The 7599-nt window shown below is 46.8% G+C and overlaps 1 long non-coding RNA gene across 1 annotated transcript; it reads right to left on the bottom strand.

The window, feature by feature from the left end:
• Positions 1-6985, bottom strand: LOC119391174 (uncharacterized). The gene is made up of 3 exons (XR_007414977.1): positions 6855-6985; positions 2209-2271; positions 1-92 (listed from the first exon to the last, which is right to left on the bottom strand). It is a non-coding gene; the product is annotated as an uncharacterized LOC119391174 (long non-coding RNA).
• Positions 6986-7599: the final 614 nt, after the last annotated feature.

Below are 7599 nucleotides of genomic sequence, written 5' to 3'. Positions count from 1 at the left end.
AGGGGTCGCAGTTTTCCGAGCACCACTGGTCATCGTAGTCGTTCCAGCTCTTGACGAGAACGGGATGGTACGTCCCCTGAATACAGTACATCCTGCGAGAAATGACGAACCCATCGTTGCGCTGTTATACATAGAAGTGCAGGGGGCAAAAGACATGGCAGGTCTGCACGCTTCTCAGAATTCCGCCTACAACCCCAGTCATCCACACACCGAGACGGGATAATGAAACAATTCTATTGCAATCATCTTTCCATCTCGCGCCTTATAAGTGGTCAGAGCGACGCTGCGCCATAGTTATTTACACGATCACTCGGTTGGTATCAGTGGTATGTGTAAGGGATATGGTTGGTTTATGGGCCCTAACGTCCCAAAGCGATATGAGAGACGCCGTGGAGGGCTCCGGATCATTTCGACCGGAGATCTTTAACGTGCACTGGCAACGCACAGTACACGGGCCTCTAGCATTTCGCCTCCATCGACCGCCGCGTCACGGATCGAAACAGCGTTTTTCGAGTAATCAGCCGAGCACCGTAACCACTGAGCCACCCCAGCGGCTAGACAGAATTAAGCGAAAATAATCGTTATAGGAATCACGAAAGGAGCATTAATCGCCGATTTATTGATGCTTGGTTCCTACCGTGTTGGTCTAGTGGTTGTGGTGCTTGACTGCTGTCTAGAAGGTCGCGGGTTCGAATCCCTGGCGCGGCGGCCGCATATCGCTGGAGGCAAGAGGCCCGTGTGCTTAGATTTGCATGTACGTCAAAGCACCCCAGGTGGTCGAAATTTCCAAATACTTCCAGAACTATGGCGTCTCTCATAATCATATCGCGGCTTTGGGACGTAAAACTCCGACTATAATTATTGATTTTTGTTTATTATGTACTATGAATTACCCATATAATTCCCACGTAATATGCACAACGTACTTGTAGCCTTTTTTTTGTGAGCTGTCTCTCTATCAGTAAAGGTGGGGCCAGCTCCGTCAAGCTGTCACGTATGAAATATTTTTGGCCAGGTCTCCCACCTCACGTATTCCCTATTTAACGCAAATAATGTAGAAACTTAAAATTACGTCGGTCCACAGCCACGAGTCGCGTAAATTAATAGTTACAGCACGACTTATGCAGACAAACTTGGAGGACGCTTGAGCTTCGCCTTCAAGGGTAGAACGCGATAGCGTAATCGGGCTCCGTGCGCATCGCTTTCTCAATCTCTTGACTAGCTTCGATTCTAGGTGCATGCCTCAACCATGCCGTAAGGAAATGAACGACTGTGCGCGTAACATTGGCCGTTTCAAACTATCCTAGAATGCCTACTGCAAGTACAGTTCTGCCTTTTGCGAATCGGCGAAGGGCCCACTACGCGTCCGTATGGCAACTCGCGAACCTACGCAGCTGCTCACTTTGTTCACGCTTTTGCAGCTGATGATGATTAAATATGTCTGATCGCTTTGTACTTGGTGGGCCTATGAAACACCCACTCGTGTCGCAATTCACATGTTTTGACGCCTGGCGCGATTCTACGCATCTGTCACGTAATATTACATGCGTTAAGGAGACTCCTTCCACTACATGACATTCATATAGCGTTTTTTTTTTTTCGAAGCAGTTTCAAGCAGTAGCGTAGCTACGAGGTAGAACACCTACTTGCCACGCAGACGGCCTGGATTCGATTCCCGCTCGAACCCAAGTTTTTTATTATTTATTTTCTTTGCATTTTTCTCGATTTTTCGGTCACGGACAAGATCATTTTTTTGCAGACAATGAACGACGCCCACACCGGAATTTCTGCGAAACGAGCTCTTTAACGCTACCGCGTTAATACGCTTGACAGCATAAGCGTAAAGCAGCGATATTAAGTTGGACACTTCCGGCAATAATTTATACTACGCACACTCTATCTCATACCCGAGGAAACAGCGCCTGCCAAAATTATATAGTGTTATGAGAAAGAAATATTCTTTTCACAAATTTGCCATGAAATCGATGGCGAACATGGGACCGCGTTCTTGTAAAGCTTCTCTTCCATTCGATTAATCCTTTATCCGTTCCATCGAGTGGTCGATGCAAGCGATAACGACAGAGGCGCGACCATCTTGCACATGAGTCCGTTGAAGTACGAAAAAATACTTAAAAATAAAACTAAATTGTTACAAAATAGGCATTGCGAGCTCGAAAACAGTGCCTTGCATATCCAGAAGCTACTTACCCCTTGAGCTCGATGAAGCCCGATGTCTGGTTCGTCTCGCCAAATCGCAAATTGCTCAACTCCCTGCAAAAAAAAGAAGAAAAAACGCAGAAAGAAACAGAAAAGTTAGAGATAAAATTGAGCTGGAGTGAATCATGCCTTTGGGTGCTCGTCTGGGGATATTGAAAACAATTTGTCGAGCCTCTTTAAGTGTCATACGTGCAGGCATCACATAACCTGTGACCTCTGATAAGCAACTGAAGATTCCAGACGGTTTTTTTTTTTTTAATAGACTCAACAACGTCATACAATGGGCGTTAGCTCCTTTTAATTTATTAAAGCGACATCCTTCTTTAGCTCTACATCAGGGACACTGGATGATTGGATGGCGTCCGGCGATTTGTCATACCACGTGGATCACAAATGGAGAGGGTAACAAGCTCAACCAGTAGCAGGATGAGGAGGAGAAGAGTAAAGAGCAGAGAGTGAAAACCGAGGGACGGAACAAGAAGATTGGTAGAGGGGATGATGGCGCATGCCGGCTATGCGAGCGCCCGATCTCTAACCGACATGATCTAGGCACACTGCGCGGAAGAAAACTGGGACGACAAAAAGATGAATCACCAACTTTCCCAATCCTCCACTTTGATTTGTAACCGACACCGTGGCATCTGCCAATAAGCTCCCCTACATGGTTTTCCTTTACTTCTGTGTCTGTTGGCGTCGTATCTTCCTCAACATTTACTCAAAGCATGGAGTAGCAGACTAGAATCACACAGGCCGACCTCTCCACCTTTTTGTTTATTGGTTCCTCTCTCTCATATGACAGTGACGAGCAATAACCAATTCCCTCAGTTCCCGTTTATATATAAGCACAACGCTGCCATCACTGTGTATTTGAGGTGAAGCAAGCATTCCACAAATATAGAAGCAAGCACGGACATGAAAACGTGTATATATGGTCAGTTTCGAATGCGCCTACACCCGCGTGATGGTTACTTTCGCGCAGGGAGAGCCTGTTGGGGAGGCTATACACGTACAGACATTCTGTACAGCATGTTCACAAATCGGCACGCGAAGCTTGATTTGTTCTCTTCTTAACAAACCTGCCAATGGTGGTGTTCCTGTGAGACGCAACAGACCATACTGACAAGCAGGGATAGTAAGACAGAGTAGCGTAGACTACTTGAGCTCAGAAATCGGAGTGGAACTCATCACAGCTTTTTAGCAGCTGTGGTGTTGCGCCACTAAGTACGAGAGTGAGGCTTTGACTCCCCCGTCACGGCGGCTGCACTTCGAATGGGGCGAAATGTAAGACCGCGCGTCTACTTAGATTTAGGTAGATGTTAAAGAAGCCCCGGTTGTCAAAGTTAATGCGGAGTCCCACACCGCGTCCAGGATCATAGTCATATCGTTGTTTTGCCTCGTAAATCAGCCGATTTTATTTATTTTTACTACGTCGAAGCAGCGAGGTGGGCACAGAAAACTTCAGAGCAGACATGCAGTGATATGACTGACCGGAGCCACTTCGGTACGGTTTCTGGAGCAGCTAAAACGTCACTTTGGAGCAGCATAACAATCTTTCGGACCAGTTGCCAGCCACACATTTTCGAACGCAAGATATTTAAGCTTCTAAGATGGAGAAATTGTATTACGTGTTTAATTAAATCGATTTACACAGACATGCAAGCATTTTCACTTAGAATGTACCAAAATATGAAATTAAGTTACTGCTATACGTATTCCTGCAAACAGCCCCAAGTTTCTTTAGTCCCGTCACTTCAGGTCACCTAACATTTCCCCGAAATTAATTTCATATTTGTAAATATAACCTGGCTTTTTCTGATTCTTTAGTGCCAGTAACGGAAGCAGAAGCTGAGTACATTTTCAATGCGTCCTGTTTACTCTCTAAAAGAACTATTTTGATCGTTTGTGCTTTTAGTACAACCTATGGCCTTCGTGCTATAGTGAAGTGCCTGCTGTCGTGTTTCATCTACAGAATCGTTAGGATCCTGGTTCATGGGCAGTTAATAAAATACGGGGTTTAATGATTGTTCAACTGTGCTCAGAATATAATCTGTGATGCAAGAAATTCGCGGTAATGGAAGCGGGCCTTTTGAGGTGGACGGAGCAGCCGCCGCTACTTCCATCAAGTAGTCACAACCGGACCACTCTGCGTGAACCCGGAGGACATCTGAGGCCTCTGTGACGCTGCCTCCGACTGCGTCACATCGGCGTAACTTATACGGAAAAGGTACGACGACCGTTTCCGCGCTTCGTAAAATGACATCTTTTCTTTGACGGTGAGAGCAATACTTCTTTTTTATTTTTTCCAGGATGGGCATGAGCGGGAGTAAGCTGGGTGATCCCCCTTACAGTTCACACAAACTGGCGATGAAGTGCAGTTGTCAGCTGTGTGGTCGTTTTGGCTGCATTTCGCGCATGTTTCTTTTCCTCTGCATGAATGAGATGCGTACCCGAATCTTTGACATTTAAAACACCATCTAGGGTTGGAATGTAGGGTCTGACATTTATTTTCACGTAACCTGCCTCGAGGGATGTGGGCATTTCGCTCGTTCCAAAGGCCAGTATGACGCGTTTTGTGGGGACTTCCTGATCGTTGCGGCGGATGAATATTCTTTGTACCTTCATGACGTTTTGATCCTGAAGCCTCTGGAGGAGCTCTTCGTCACTTGGGCCTATGAAATCTTCCTCAGATATTACTATCCTGCGGGTGTTAAAGGATCTGTGGACTGAAATCGTGATGGTAGTGTCACCAATGCGGGCGAGTTCGGAGAGCTTTGATACCTGGCCTTTTTCGGCTAGTTCTAGAAGACAACACTTGACACTTTGGTAGCTGCGCACTTGGGTCCAATGTTTTTTTCTTTCAGTCAGTTGGCCACCAAAAATGGAGATAGATTTCTTGCTCGGGTACTTTCGCTGTGGATGACGTGGTACTTTGGGAATGATACTTTGGTCTCTGTCGAGGAATGAAAACTTGCCTCGGTGCGGCCTCTCTTACGAGACCGATCAAGATCGATTGAAGCTTGAGAAGCAATAGAAAGATGAAAATGTTCGGCAACAGCGCCGACCGCCCACCACGGAGCCCAACAGGGGGACGCGTCTGGACTTGTAAACAAGCCTGCACGACGCCAGTCGTACGCTCTTATTATAACCTAATCTAACTGCCCAAGGTTGGATACCTACACCAGGTTAATCCTCGCCGCCAGGAAACAATGAAGTAAGTAGAAGAGGTGAGTAGACAGGATAGATCAAAAGTGAAAGAGAAAGACAAAGATGTGGGGGAGAGAGAGACAGGAAAAGGCGACTGCCGATTTCCCCAAGGTGGGTCAGCCCAGGGGTGCCGTCTACGTGAAGCCGGGGCCAAAGGGGTGTGCTGCCTCTGCCGGGGGGCCTTAAAGGTCCAATCACCCGGCGTAGGCTCAACCCCCAGGATCCCCTTTCCCCGGACACGGCAATGCCACGCACGGCTAGGCGTGGGAGTTGGTCTAAATCCCCCCCGTTTGTTCGGGTCCGTGGTGACGCCGCTCACCAAACGCCTGCTTGCGCAGACGCCTCTGCGGGGACCACTGGTATGTGGTATGCGGTATGCGCCAGAGGTTATTCACAAGTTTATATCTACCCAGAAACGGCGAGAACAAGCATTGAAGAGACGTTGGACCCGACGAATGCAAAGACTAAAAATCAGGATCGCAGCAGGAATCGAACCCGTGCATTTTGCGTGGCAGTCGAGTATTCTACCACAGAGCCACGCCAAGTCTGAAAAGTGTTTTGGAAAATGATCCTATGCAGGCGTCATGTCGGTGCAACGTCAATTATGACTGCAGTGCTCACTCCAGCTTTATAACAGTCTACTAAACATTACATATGTACTCCTATGACTAAGCAAGCTGCATTCAAGCGTTGCTCATCCCCAGAGGAATACGCTAACGAATGCTGAGTACGATATTCACATTATATCACCTTAGCGTTCACTTCTTTTCAATAAAACTGATATTTGTGCTCTAACGTGAGTCCTGACGTTACGTCAGACCATAAGTTGCCCTTTAAACGCCGGTGTAGTCGACGTGCCTGGTAAGCTGACGATGTGTACACAGCTACTACATTTACAAAAACACTGTCGATGCACTTCGTAAAGTTTGGCTCAATGTCAAAAATTGCAGCACAGACAGCTGCTCGCTGACTGCTTCGCATGAAACCGGTTTCCACAATGCGTGGGATCTGCTGAATTTTCGTGAGCTAAACATAACGTCAGTCGGAGAAAAAAAAAGGATACCACAATACGCGACTCAAGGACTAGGTGCTATGTAACAACCTGCATATACAAAAGTAGGGGAATTGTCCAAGGGGCTTGTTTTCTGTACTATACACAGCTAATGAAACCTGACAGACAATTCAGCCAAGGAAAGCATAGGGGACATTATTTGTGGTTTCTTAACTGTAGTGTAATGATTCTCACTTAAACTGAAAGGAGTTAAAGTGGACGAAACAAAATCACCCTTTCCGTCGGTGGGATCCGAACCCACAAAGAAGATGACGGAAGACCTTCAGTTACGGCAGTAATACCCAGTTAGGGTATCACTACTGCTATGTTTAAGTATTACTTAATGTCTTCATAGAAACAGCCGATGTGCAAGTGTGCCTACCTTGTCATGACAGCCTCGGCGATGATGCTGGCCAACGACATCGGTAGTTCGCCGTTCAGATTCGGTTCGCTGCCCACGGGGATCACCTTGACGGCGCTCTCCTCATCGCTCTGCCTCCGGATCAGGTACACGTCGGCGGTGCACCCTTCGCCCAGCTTGCGGCACTTCTCGCAGTCTTCACTGCAAAAGCAGATAGTCCGCGCTATTAATATAGTACGTATGCGCGTCGCCCGGACACACAAACAAGGTAGCTTCTTTAAAAAAAATTTAGGGGCCCTTGCCCTATCGGGAAAATAGGAGCTGAGCGAAGCTTTGCGTCTGCGTGCCCGACGTAGTACTTTTCCTACGCAATGCACTAACAAAACCACCGAACTACACTGAAATGCTACACCATTACAGACAAAGGAAGCAGTGATAAGATGGATCGAAGCCACTTCGACTATTCTGGAGCCGCATAACAACCTTTTAGAGCAGTAGGGTACGGATTTGGGATGGTTGGTTCGTGATTAACAGTAGAAAACAGCGCTAAAAGACGGGACGAAGAAAGGACACAAACCACGGCGCTGACTAACAACCAAAAGCAGTTACACAACACACATATTCAAACACAAATATTTGTCTCTAAGCTGGAGCAGTTGTACCACATGTTTGACAAAATCGGTTTATGCACAAATACAACAACATCTAACTTTTTTCACTACTTTTAGAAAGAAACCTAAAAGACTTCCTCAGTCGTATGGGAGAC

This window comes from Rhipicephalus sanguineus, chromosome 1, assembly GCF_013339695.2.
Source record: "Rhipicephalus sanguineus isolate Rsan-2018 chromosome 1, BIME_Rsan_1.4, whole genome shotgun sequence".
NCBI lineage: Eukaryota > Metazoa > Arthropoda > Arachnida > Ixodida > Ixodidae > Rhipicephalus > Rhipicephalus sanguineus.
This window is presented reverse-complemented; position numbering and strand designations above follow the sequence as displayed.